We start from the raw sequence: 14,539 nt of genomic DNA on the forward strand, positions 1-14,539 counted from the left end.
GTTTTGGGGACAGAAAAGGGACCATAGCCAATCAGCTGGTGAAAGCTAGGTCAGCCCCTAGGCGGCCCTAATCTGTTCTGGGACTGGTACAGAAAATCAGAGAAGCTTCCTGCTTGTGTAACCAGAACCGACCCTTCACCCAGTCATTAGTTTAGAACTGGAGGAGAGATTCCCTTAGAAATACTTAAAAAGTAAGGCATGATCCAAATTCAAGGCAGCATGGAAAGCATAGCTTGAAGTGATAGGTTTAGACCAGGAATCGGCAACCTTTGGCATGCGGTGCCCCAGGGAAAGCCCCTGGCAAACCAGGCCGGTTTGTTTACCTGCAGCATCCACAGGTTCAGCCGATCACAGCTCCCACTAGCTGTGGTTTGCCATTTCAGGCCAATGGGGGCTGCAGGAAACAGCGCGAATCGAGGGATGTGCTGGCCACCCTTCCCGCAGCCCCCATTGGCCTGGAACGGTGAACTGCAGCCAGTGGGAGCTGTGATTGGCCGAACCTGCAGATGCTGCAGGTAAACAAACAGTCCTGGCCTGCCAGGGGCTTTCCCTGACAGACAGCGTGCCAAAGGTTGCCGATCCCTGGTTTAGACCATACTCTTTTCCCTTTGCCCTCCCAACACACATTTAACTGACTGTTCTTAAAAATACAAAGAATTTCTTTGCTCTTCTCCTCTTCGATTCTGTATCAACTCCAGAGAATGCCAATAGAAGTTCCATGAACAAACCACAAATACAGTCCAATAGAGACTGGCACTATGGAGAATGGAGAATGCTGCCCTTACTGGCACAGTCTTAAACAGAGTTTTGTTGTTGTTTTAAACAAAAGTTTTATAACTGTTATTGCACAAACCAGGGAATTTAGGAGCTATTGTGACAGTCTCTTCATCAGTACAATTAAGCAGAGAAGTTCTATTGGAATCTAATATAAATCTGAAAAAAGTGCTCTACAATTTAGACTGGGTAGCTAGGTAACTTGACCATTCCTTCATTTGAACCCAATCAATGTCATGCATAAGGGCCCAGGGGGTAAAAGGCGGGGAGTGGGGGGAGCGGAGAGAGAGGAATAAATCCATAAAGAACAAAGATCACAAAAATGAAACAGCTAAGGAGCTGCAATACAAAACAAAAAGCATGTCCACAGACACATACAATCCTAGGTAATGCCAAAACCACCACCAGCAGCAGCTTCATCCTCCTGGTCAGCAGATTATTGCCTACAAGTGACAAGTAAGCTGTACTGTTCTGGAATGACAGCCATGCATCTTTAGAAGTGAGGTTTTTTACCCATGAAAGCTTATGGCCAAATAAATATGTTAGTCTTTAAGGTGCCACCAGACTCCTTGTAGCTTTTTATTTATTGGTCAACTTAATCCTGCAGGGTTTCCTTTGTCTGCTGAAGAACAGTCTTCTTTGGCTGGTGTAAGGTAGGTATTCTTTTACCATCTCTCCCCATATCTCTGTTAATTCCTAGTCTTCTTCTAGTGTCCTCTGTATATGCTTCATAACAGCTGGGGTCTAGTACCTCACAACCACTCTATAGCAATCTGAATATAAGGAGCAGGCAATAAGGGATTTGAGAAAGCACTTTCTATGGTGAGTAGGAACCGGAGCTTTCATATTAGAGAGCACTGCTTTGAATAGCAGAAGAGCTAGAAAATCTCTGGATTTACATCCTTCACATTGCCAGGATGCAGTCGTTTCTGATAGCACTGAGTTGTACTTCCAAGTCTATTTGCAAATCCCAATGTTCTTTCCAGGTTGGAATTCTTCCTGAGCAGAGCTGCTGAAATTCAACTTTCCTTCCACAAACCATTCCTTATCACAGTTTCTTCAGAAAGTTGTATCTTCATTTTTCTGACTGTTAAAAATGACTCTTCAGTGATTAATTAGTCTCAGTGCTGGTAGCCATGGTACATTGGAATGTGCTTTATTCTATGCCAGTAATAGTAATGCATACACAGTGAGAAATCATGACTCACAGCTTAAAGGGATTAATTATTTTTCACATTCGGTTAGTCATTTCTGATGATATTGCTTTGAAATATTTGTACCAACACCTTTTTGTCTTTTTTGAAATATATAGTCAGGAACTAATATCTGTGGTGTGTGTAGCCACAAAATCATAATGCTTCTGTTTCCCCTGTAAAGTTGTAAGAACAACTTAAAAAAAAAAAGTTAACACAGAGCCAGTAGTCATTTTGTTCTTAAAGTTGCTACAGATGACACACACACACACACACTGCTCTTCCATGGAGAAGTTACATTTGCTCTTTCAGGTTTCTTTATTGTTTTCCTTTATCTAAAATAAAAGTCTTCAGACTAAAAGTATATGGCTACTCTTTGTGTTTGAAAAAAAACATATCTCAACACTGGAATGGGGCATACCCCAAGTACAAAAGGAGACAGGAAAGTGTCACATGACCAACAAGCTTATCCCATTTAAGTTTCCTTTCCTCCATATTTACCTCCTTTTCTTCAATTCACACCAGTGAACTACAATTAGTGCAGCTCTAGCTCCACCAGAGATAACAGAAAATGGAGGACGACTGTGCACTGGTGCAGACTGGCCACTGGCTTTTTCACCCCCATGTTGTCTAGACCTGCTCTCCCCTTTGGGGATTTCTTGATGGGGGAATATCTCTGAATTTTCCTATCCCACAGGTCTGTGCAGTCCTCGCTATGCAAGAGCCAATGGTTATATTCTCTCTCCAGAGGGACACAACACTTCAATTATAAACATTGCCACGTGCATGAAGAGGCCCTAAAAATCTGTATTAAGAATAATTAACTCTTCTATAGTACTTTTCACCTCGAGATTTCAAAACAGTTTACAAAGGAGCACAGGGGTCATTATTCCCATTTTACACATGGGGAAAGTGAGACGAAGAAAGGAAGATCACAAAGCAAATTAGTAGCTGAGGTGGGAATAGAACCCAGCTCTTCTTTCTCTCAGTTTACATGGCTACAGGCTGGACCACACAGCTTGTAATTGTAACTAATACCAATGCTATGACTTCCTGGTGACACCTAAATGCTCACATTATTGGAAGTCTGGGTGGAATGATCCAAAGTCACTACAACAATGGTGATTCATTAAAATGGGAGGTTCGGTTAATGGGTGTTTGGATAATAAAGATTCGATTGTAACAGCACATAAAGGCAAGCATAGAAAGGGGTGACCTATGTGAAAATGAAATATTTGATCCAAAATATTCCCAGTTATTAGCATCAATGTCACAGTCAGTGGCCATTTATTTTCCTTTACAAAAATGCAAGAGCAACAATGCATAAGCTTCCTTCTCCTGTGCTCTCTGGCTTTTTGCTATTGCACTGACTGTATGGAGACAAACATTACTTCTTGGGGGACTGCTTATCCAATAAGGATTCTGATGCCATGAAGTGGGGATGTTATCTAGAATATAGCACTGTGCATTAAGACTGTCAATGCAGAAATACTAAGAGACAGGGCCAAATTCAGTGTGGCGTAAGCAGAGGCAATACATTGGCTTTAGTAGGGCTGCTTACACCACAGCTGACTTTAGCCCATGATACTGGGCAAGTATTCTTGCCAGCAAGTTAAAGTAGTATGGGCTGGATGAATGGATTATAAGGTGGATAGAAAGCTGGCTAGATCATCAGGCTCAATGGGTAGTGATCAATGGCTTCATGTCTAGTTGGCAGCCGGTATCAAGTGGAGTGCACCAAGGGTCAGTTTTGTTCAATATCTTCATTAATGATCTGGAGGATGGTGTGGATTGCACCCTCAGCAAGTTTCCAGATGACACTAAACTGGGAGGAGTGGTAGATACACTGGAGGGTAGGGATAGTATACAGAGGGACCTAGACAAATTAGAGGATTGGGCCAAAAGAAATCTGATAAGGTTCAACAAGGACAAATGCAGAGTCCTGCATTTAGGACGGAAGAATCCCATGCACTGCTACAGACTAGGGACCGAGTGGCTAAGCAGCAGTTCTGCAGAAAAGGACCTAGGGGTTACAGTGGACGAGAAGCTGGATATGAGTCAACAGTGTGCCCTTGTTGCAAAGAAGGCTAATGGCATTTTGGGCTGTATAAGTAGGGGCATTGCCAGCAGATCGAGGGACATGATCATTCCCCTCTATTCGGCATTGGTGAGGTCTCATCTGGAGTACTGTGTCCTGTTTTGGGTCCACACTACAAGAAGGATGTGGAAAAATTGGAAAGAGTCCAGCAAAGGGCAACAAAAATGATTAGGGGGCTGGAGCACATGATTTATGAGGAAAGGCTGAGGAAACTGGGATTATTTTGTCTGCAGAAGAGAAGAATGAGGGGGGATTTGATAGCTGCTTTCAACTACTTGAAAGGGGGTTCCAAAGAGGATGGATCTAGACTGTTCTCAGTGGTACCAGAGGACAGAACAAGGAGTAATTGTCTCAAGTTGCAGTGGGGGAGGTTTAGGTTGGATATGAGGAAAATCTTTTTCACTAGGAGGGTGGTGAAGCACTGGAATGGGTTACCTAGGGAGGTGGTGGAATCTCCTTCCTTAGAGGTTTTTAAGGTCAGGCTTGACAAAGCCCTGGCTGGGATGATTTAGTTGGGGTTGGTCCTGCTTTGAGCAGGGGGTTGGACTAGATGACCTCCTGAGGTCCCTTCCAATCCTGATATTCTATGATTCTATGACATACTATCACTTCAAGAGCTGATGGAACTCAGTAAAAAGCCTGAGGCAACAGGAAGAGGTGATTCAGATATTCTTATCTTTTTTAAGGGAAGAAAACAGTCTATCACCACCACACACAGCTACAGCCAGCCACAATTGGCTCTTATCAGATTTTGTTCAGAGGTGTTGCCAGGAAAAGACAACCCACTCCACAGCGAGTGGCAAGAAATGCTAAAATAAATGGTTGGTTCCTGAATGCAGTAAGACTCAAACTCTTTCTTGAGTGTTTCAGCTCCTTTCACAGCCTTACATTCACTTGAAGCATAGAGGCTTAAGTTCCTCTGTCTACCAAGACAACAGGTACAGCACTGGCAGTGGCTGTTGGGTTTCTCACTTGACCTTTGTACTTCAGACAAAGGTCTGGGGGAGAGAAGTACACAGTGTTCATGCCCACACAGGCTTTTAGCTCTCCACACTGCACTACAAAAGTGTGATCTTGTTAATTAATGCCAGTTGCAATACGACAGTGCTGTGAACACCTGCCCACTATGAACTGGACTGCAACCACCAACTCATTTCACACAAGCCATCCTACAATCATTAGATGTCAACAACTTTTGGTCATGGTCACCTACAGAAAAGCCAAGGAGATGGTGTTTGGATCTCATTTAGGAGAGCATTTGGGGCTCAAGGCCAAGGCCAAGGCCAAGGCCAGGGTAAGGTTTGTTATTAGTTAGTAGCACATTCTGGTGAGATTTCAGCACAAAATAATAGTTGCAGTGAAAAATCTCATGAAATCATTAGTTTGTGAGACTGCCACCATCTTGGGCCAAACATGAGATTTTAGCTTCATCCAGATCCAAACCTGACCATAGGTTCTTCTACTGTTCTAGTTATCACCTGGAACCAGAACTGGAGGGTGGGGGTGAGAGAGATCCAGCAACATGAATTCAAATGTGAACCTAATCCCCCTACACCTCATGCAGTCTGATGTTTTGTTCTTGGCCTATCTCCTACCATTAACTTGGGCTGCATTCATCCATTGACCTAAAAGTGAAAGAGCTGTGTAAAAATGAGAGCCTCTCTTTTCCTCTGTGTTGTCTCTGTTCTCACTCCTCCCTTTTTATTTCCTTTTACTCTGCTCTCTCTCTCTCTGCTGTACCCTGCATATGTGAGCAACAGCAGAATGAAAATGACTAAAATCCTGATTTCTGAAGGGCTTCCAGCAATGCTCACTGGCTGGGGAGGGCAATGATACAGGAACTAGAGACCCCAGCAGCTGGGCCTACAGTGTGGTTGAATGCAATCTTCGTGGCTGGACTTGTGTTTCAGCTGCTGTGTATCCTAGAACGGAGATTTGAATCTTGTTGCCAAAAGGCCACAACTCCCTCAAATAAAGCAAAGAAAACCCCCACTGCACACGCAAGAGTAGTGACAAGCTTGCCTCAGCTAAATAAACATGCTGCACTGGCTTTGGTGAGATTATTTGTATTATGGCCACACCTAAATCCCTCAGTCAGAATGGGGCTCCTTTACACTGAAAGCCACATAAGGACATGTGCCCTGGCCCTGAAGAACTTACAATCTAAGATGACATTTGACATACAAAAGGAGGGGGAAAGGAATATGTAAAATTTGTCTATTTTACTGTATGATCACTTTTTTTCTGATAATTATAAACAGTAAATCCAGCTATCCTTATCTTACCCTCAATCAACTCATTTCATATATGCACCAAGCCAGCAGTGGATCTTGAGCAGATATTTGGAATAGGTAGCAAAGATCTTACAATCCATTTGCTCATTTTTACTGGAGTCATACCCTGAGCTGATGAGTACAAGGATTTCACGCACTGACTCCCAAATCCCAGGGCTGCTTGGTATGCTATATCAATGTTCCATTTCATCTGTATATCCCATAGTATTAATTTAAGTTTGTCTGCATTCACTTTATTTTCAGTCTACCTACACTATCATCTTAGAGATAAATCTCCCTGAATATTCTTCAATTTATTTATCTTCAATTTCAGTATCCTCAGCAAATAGTTATCTTACAATTGATATTGCTATCCATCATAATTAGATACAGCAATCAACAAAAAGATGTCTCATAACTGACCCCAAAGGAAATGCACCATTTTCTAACAGTCACTCAGTTACTTGTTTCTGAGACTGATTTCTATCCATTAAACTATTTTCCCTTCTCACATAGAGAGTCTTTACTATACCATCACCATGGGACCTTACATTTTTTTTTAAATGTAAATTTATTCTGTATTATATCTCCTGTATTAGCTGTGCCAATCACAGCAGTGATACTGTATCCTTGAAGAAATGCAAGAAGTTAATGAACCAAGATCTCTTTCTCCTAAATCTAGCTTGATTGGATCTTATAAAATTAAGTTTTTCAAGGTGTTCCTTCACAAACTTCTGCAAAACAGACTGCTAATATTCTCAGTCACAACTGTTTTTGAGGTAACTACACTACTCTAACTGCTTGCCAATCTTTCCTAACCTTTACTTTGAATTATGTTTACCCCAGAATCTGATCATTTAAACAGCACATTGGGATTTAATTTCTACTCCTATTTCCCTTAAAATTCATGGGTATGTATTATTTGGACCTGCGTTCACTCTTAGGGTACATCTACACTACCCACCAGATCGGTGGGTAGCGATCGATCTATCGGGGATCGATTTAGTGCATTTAGTGTAGACGCAATAAATCGATCCCCGATTGCTCTCCCGTCGATTGATGAACTCCATCTCGGCGAGAGGCAGAAGCAAAGTCAATGGGGAACTGGCGCCGTCGATCCTGCGCCGCGAGGACAAGAAATAAGTGATTCTAAGTCGATCTAAGATACATCGACTTCAGCTACGCTATTTTCGTAGCTGAAGTTGCATATCGATCCCCCCCTTCTCTCAGTGTAGATCAGGCCTAAGAATTCCAGTGTTTAAACAACTGTTTCCATTCTTATCTACACACTAGCTAACACTTCCTGTGTCCCAACAGGAAATCTGATCTCTGCCATACACAGTTCTTTATCCTTTCATTCCATTTTAAAGCCAGCTGAAAACTAATTGTTCTTTAAGGGCAATGACGTAAGTGACAGGGCATCCATTAGCTTCAGTAGGAGCAGAATTTGGCCTTAAGTCTTCTACATCCTTATGGGATTTCCCTAGACTCCCCCTGAATTTCCCCAACACCCTAGTTACATGCAATGTTGCCAATTTAGTTGTTGGTTGGAAATTTGAACTGAAATTGAAACATTAATACACACTTTAAAAGCATATACAGTATACAAGAAAATACTTGTACCTGAGAAAGCATAGAATCATAGAATATCAGGGTTGGAAGGAACCTCAGGAGATCATCTAGTCCAACCCCCTGCTCAAAGCAGGGCAAATTCCCAGATTTTTTTTTTAATTTTATTTTTTAACCCCAGTGGCCTAAATGGCCCCCTCAAGGATTGAACTCACAACCATAAGTTTAGCAGGCTAATGCTTAAACCACTGAGCTATCCCCCCCATAATGGGTTTGAAAAGTATGAACAAAGACTAGTTTCCTCATACAGCTGTTATTTATGACAATGTCAGCACATTTATTTCAGCTATCTTGGCGTAATCATTTCAAATTATTATTTATAAGCAAGGTCTGAATGAGCTCTCCCCTCACAGCTAGTGATGAGCCACTGAAGAAAGGCTTCAGGACTAGACTGTATTTACATGAACACACCTTCTCTGCCTAGGTATCCAGCAGACAGAACTGTGATCAGTTTTGGCTGGTGTTGGGTTACAAATCACTTAAGTATTAAATCTGGAGGTTATGAAATAAAGTATTAGGTTATGAGTAAAGGGCAGCAGAACTGTACTTAGCCTGACTGAGGGCTTGTCTACACTGGCAAGTTTTATTGCCAAAAACAGCTTTTTGGCAACAAAACAGTGATAGTGTACACACTGCAAGGTCACTTTTTTCGAAAAAAACATTTAGATTTGGCGTCAAAAAACGTCCACCCCAGTAAGAGACTTTTGTCTTTTCCCCTCCCTTTATTGTCGACAAACAGCCAGTGTAGATACCACAGGGTTTTTTTAAAATTATTTTATTGGCCTCCAGAAAGTATCCCACAATTCCCATGCTGCCGCTCTAGTTAGCGGTTTGAACTCCGATGCCCTGCAGCCAACCCCTCCCCTCCCCCTTGCAAGCCCCAGAATTTTTAAATCTCATTTCCTGTTAGCCAGCTTCCCAGAGGAGCTTCCCAGGTGAGCTGGCTGGCTATCACACCCAAACACTCTCCCGCTTGGACCACTGCTGAGTTGTTGGATTTGATCACTATATGGGGAGAGGCGTCTGTTCACTCACAGCTGCGAGTGACCCTTAGGAATCAGGACACATATGGGAAAATTTCTCGGGACTTGTGCGAAAAGGGCTATGATCAGGACATGCAACAGTGCAGAGCGAAGATAAAGGAGCTGAGGCAGGCGTACCATAAGGCGTGGGAGGGATGACCCCACCTCCATCGCCAATTGCCCCGTGGATACTTTGCATGCAGCTGAAAGAGGGGGTAACCTGGAGGCTGAAATTGTGGATGAAGAAGTCAAGCTAGAAGAGGATGCGGTGCTCCCAGGGGGTTGCCTGGTGGACCAGGCAGCCAGGAACTTTTCTCCACTCCAGAAGTGCTCAACGGGGAGCAGGAAGCAGATGAGATGCCGGGTAAGTTGCTGTGGCTTGCATAGGGAATCGAAAAGTGGGAGGCAGGTAGTATTTTCTGTGAGCTGGACATTGCCCTGTGTAGCTAATCTGCATGGCCAACCAGGGTGTAGATGGACATCGAGACCTGCAGGGAATCCTCCAGAGAGAGGCTCTGGAAAATTTCCAAGAGGTACTTGTTAATCCTCTGCCACAGATTCCAAGGGATTGCAGCCTTGTTAGTTCTCCCATTGTAGGTAACTGTCCCATGCCATTTAGCAAACACTGGAGCTGGGACCAAAGCAGCATATAGCTGAGCTGCATATAGACCGGGGTGAAAGCCACAAGCATTTCAGCAGCTGAGCCCTGGTTTCTCTGGTCACCCTCAGCAGCGAGATGTCAGCCAGCAGGTTGGCTGCCTGTGAAAAATCGTGGGATAATTTTAGAATGAGATCCCTGCTAAGGTGCCCTGCAAGCTGTGACCTTTTTGTCTGTATGCACAACCACTTTCCCCCACTCCTGAAACTCACCATGATTGGGGTGCTCACAGAGCTATGTACCTGCCTAGTCTCGGAGAGAAAGTGATTTCTACTAGCAAAATGCCCTTTTTACTAAAATGTTTCAATCATTTGCTGGAATGTAACAATCCCGCTTCTGTTCAGCACAGACCTTGAAGAACACACCATGCACCCCTGCGGACCGGCTGCGGCAGATAAGAAAAAAACCTAGGTGCAGCAAAGAAGACATGCTCTGTGAGGTTATACAGCACAATGAGAGACAGACCAGGGAACGGAAAGAGTGCTGGGAAGCCGAAAGGCAGGCCAGAAAAGAGAATGCTCAAGTCTTTGATACAGCTGCAGACTGAGCAGATCTGAGTTCGAGTGCCACTGCAGCAGATGCACAATAGGGCTGCTATGTGATCAGGACAGAATAGAGAATTTTGAACACAGAGTGGAATATCATACGACGAATGAATGAAGATTTAACTTCAACTTCTTTCTCAACACTAGTGGTTCGACCCAATCTTTGTGCTATGTTTTCTGGGATGAAAGAAGTAGGAATTCATCTCTTGCTACTCCCAGTCACAACAGCTACAGTTGATCATACTTTTCCCTCACTGAATAAAATTTTGTATTCTGAAAGAAGTCGCCTTCTGCCTGATCATGAGCATATCATGAATGACTGGAAGTAACGGACACACAAGAAGACACCAAAGAGTGCAAAATTACAAGAAGAAACCAAGATGGATGTAGATGTAGTGCTTCGTAGTAGGCTTGAGCGGCCAACTTTTATTTTTGTGATGATTTTAAAACATGAGTTAAAGCTAATAAAATGGTTGTGAAACGTTTTTCAGTTTTTACTATGGAGCCATACAGCCCGCCTTTGCCCTCACGGTCTCAACCCTCGTTAGCCCTCACCTGCCAACGCCTCCCCTAATTTCAATTCCTGGGGAAAACATTGCTTACCTTCAACCTCTGCTTGCCACTATAATGAGTGGACCAAATACATGTAGATGAGTGATGTAGCTGTCTCACAGAGAGGATAACCTTTAGTTCATGTGAGAGAGGCCTGTGGTTTCGCAATTAAAAACAATCCAAGTTGCTCTCCTGTTTGTGTGTGAGATTTACACAGTAATTGTGTCTCTGGTCATATGGATTATTATTCAAGTGACCTTGTTTGGGAATATATTTGAAGAACATGTTAATTCTGCAGTCTCTTTAAAAGGGTGGTAGCATTGTGGCTTCTATTGTAGAACCCACAAAATAGTGACACTAGCTAGTGACAACTATTCACTGTCTCTAAGAAGTGAATTTTCTTCAGTGTTTGTTTGAAAGCTTCACTTTACAGTGAAACTGTAATCTGTTTCAAAGTCAGGTGAAAGGGAGCGTTCTGATTTTGCTATATACTATAAGACACGGAGGGCCAGATTCTGGTATAACATAGGTACTTCTGGAGTAACGTCACTCAAGTCTATGAAGCTGCACTGATACAAAACTTAAGAGAGATCAGCTTCAAAAAGCTGGAATCAGAAACTTCCATGCTACTTTGGAGTGAGAATTATGCGGATGTCCTTCCCCTAGCTGGTTCACCTAAGGGTACGTCTACACTACAAGACTATTTCGAATCAACTGAATTCGAATTTGTGGAATCGACCTTATGAAGTCGAAGTTGTGTATCCACACTAAATACACTAGTTCGACTGTGTGAGTCCACAGTAACGGGGCCAGTGTCGACTTTGGAAGCGGTGCACTGTGGGAAGCTATCCCACAGTTCCCGCACTCCCCGCTGCCCATTGGAATCCTGGGATTTCCCCCCAATGCATGCTGGGGGGAAAAATGTGTTGAGGGTGGTTTTGGGTAACCGTCATCATTGAACCGTCAATCACGCCCTCCCTCCCTCCCTCCCTCCCTCCCTGAAAGCGCCTGCGGGCAATCTGTTCGTGCACTTTTCTGCTCAGTGACAGCACGGGCGCCATAGCACTTTGAGCACGGATCCCGCTGCAGTTATGGCCGTTGTCAACTCCTCGCACCTTATCGTCCACCTCTTCCACAGTCAGCTGCTGAGAAATAGGGCTACTTTTCAATGGTGCTGCGAGCACTGGTGGACCATGGGGGACGTCGGGTGGCCAGGCAAAGTTCATGATGTGCGTGTTTTCAGGAACTCTGGTCTGTTTAGACGCCTGCAGGAAGGTAGTTTCTTCCCAGACCACAAAATAAGTCTTGGGGATGTGCAGACATAGGCGGCGAGTTCTATGGGCTCGTGGAGCCCAGGCCCCACCAATAATGCTGAAGGTGGGCCCAGCTCCACCAATGTTTGGGCCCCAGGCCCTATACTTTGGGGGGTCCCCGCGTTGCAATGCCGGGCGCTCTCACCGCAGCAGCAGCTCCCGGGAGAGGCCCCAGCAGCGACTGGGCTCACAGCCCATTGGCTGGGAACCCCAGCCAATGGGAGCTGCCGGGGGCGGTGCCGGAGCTGCCTGGCCGCGCCTCCACAGCAGGGAGGGGGAGGGAGCCACCGGCAGCGTCTGAGCCCTGGGCAGAGCAGCAGCAGGGTCTGTCCCTATCAGACAGACTCAGCCGGTGAGCTGTGGGGGCAGCCAGACACAGAGACACAGCCGGGGAGTGGGGTTTGGTGGGGACAAACAGACACAGCCAGGGGGTTGTGGGACAGATGCACACAGCGGCGGGGTGGGGACAGACAGACACAGCCGGGGGTGGTGGGGGCAAACAGACAGAAGGATACAGCCAGGGGGTTGTGGGACAGACACACACAGCGGGGGACAGACAGACACAGCTGGGGGTGGTGGGGGCAGACAGACAGACACAGCCGGGGGATTGTGGGACAGACACACACAGCGGGGGGGGGACAGACAGACACAGCCGGGGGTGGTGGGGGCAGCCAGACAGACACAGCCGGGGGTTGTGGGACAGACAGACATAAGGACACAGCCAGGGGGGTTGTGGCACAGACACACACAGCCGGGGGTGGTGGGGACAGACAGACACAAATACACAGCCGGGGGGGGGCGTTGGTGGGAACAAACAGACACAGCTGGGGGGTTGTGGGACAGACAGACACAAGGACACAGCCAGGGGGTTGTGGGACAGACACACACCAGGACACAGCCAGGGGGGTTGTGAGGACAGACAGACGGACAAAGCTGGGGGGTTGTGGGGACAGACAGATGGAGCCGTGGGCGGGGAAAGGAGCAGCAATGGGCACCCCGGGGCTGGTATAAAATACACAGGATGGGGGGAGCTTCCTGAGGGGACTATAGCAACACCCCCCGCAGAGCAGACCCAGGTTGCAGCTGGCTCCGCCCATCACAGCCCCCCTCCCCACAGAGACCCACACAACCCTCTGCCCCCTCGAGAGACTCCCAATGACCCCTGTGCCCCTGTCACTCCTCTCCAGAGAGCCCTCCCCTTTGTGCCAGCCCACTCCCCTCCCCCACTGCCTCCCCTCCTCCAAAGCTCCCTACAATCTCCCCCTTTGCCTTCCGCCCCCCAGCCCAGCCCATTCCATTGGCCGGGAGGCTCCCAGTCTAGTGGCTATCAGGGCCCAGGGGAGCTGCACATGAGGCAGGGTGCCTGCCTGCAGATGCAGACCTGCCTGGCTGTGCCTCCACAGCACAGGGAGGGGGAGCCACAGGTGAGCAAGCCCTGGTCATCATCACAGGCCCAGTAATTCTCTGGATATTTAATTTCACTGAGGCAAAATGTGTGCAATTTTATGGGTTGAATGATTGAATGACATAATAGCCACCTGTCCGCATTGTCCATCACTAAGTCCAGTAATTTTGTCAAGTGTTTGTTGCACAACATGGTGGTGCCTACCCCTACCTTGTGCTTCAGTGGGTGATGGGGTCCAGGGCAGCCTGTTATAGCCTGTTATAGAACTACCTGATTAGTAATTGGATATGTTGGCTGGCATCTTTTTTTACGTGTTCGCTCCCCCTGATGTTAGAACCTGGCTACACCACTGGGGAGGGGAGCTTCCTAGACCTGTGCAGCTGGGGCTTAGGTGAATTTTGTGATACTGTGCCCCTCCCCAGCTACCACCCTGCAGTCCCCACTCCTGCACCATGCTGGGCAAGGGGCAGCCCCATCCCCAGTGAGGCTATGGTGAGGGGTGGCAGCAGGGGAGGCCACACGTGATGGCAAACTCCCCACTCGGTACCCACCATAGGGGAGGCGAGTGGGCTTTCTGGACCTGAGAGGGACCTAGGAGCATGTGCAGTGAACTGCGGGGGAGAGGAGGGGTCCCTCCCCTGGAGTTTGCTGCTGCCAGGGAGGGTGGAGGGGAGTCCTCTTTGGCCCTAGCCCTGGGGCAGCCTGTCTGCATCCCAAGTTCCTTATCCCCAGCCCTGCCCCAGAGTCCTGACCTGATGGGAAAAACACACAACTTAAATTTGGTGGTCAGTTTAGAGTATCATAGAATATCAGGGTTGGAAGGGGCCTCAGGAGGTCATCTAGTCCAACCTCATGCTCAAAGCAGGACCAATTCCCAACTAAATCAACCCAGCCAGGGCTTTGTCAAGCCGGGCCTTAAAAACCTCTAAGGAAGGAGATTCCACCACCTCCCTAGGTAACCCATTCCAGTGTTTCACCACCCTCCTAGTGAAAAAGTTTTTCTTAATATCCAACCTAAACCTCCCCCACTGCAACTTGAGACCATTACTCCTTGTTCTGTCCTCTGCTACCACTGAG

This window comes from Mauremys mutica, chromosome 11 (assembly GCF_020497125.1).
Source record: "Mauremys mutica isolate MM-2020 ecotype Southern chromosome 11, ASM2049712v1, whole genome shotgun sequence".
NCBI classification, from domain to species: Eukaryota; Metazoa; Chordata; order Testudines; family Geoemydidae; genus Mauremys; species Mauremys mutica.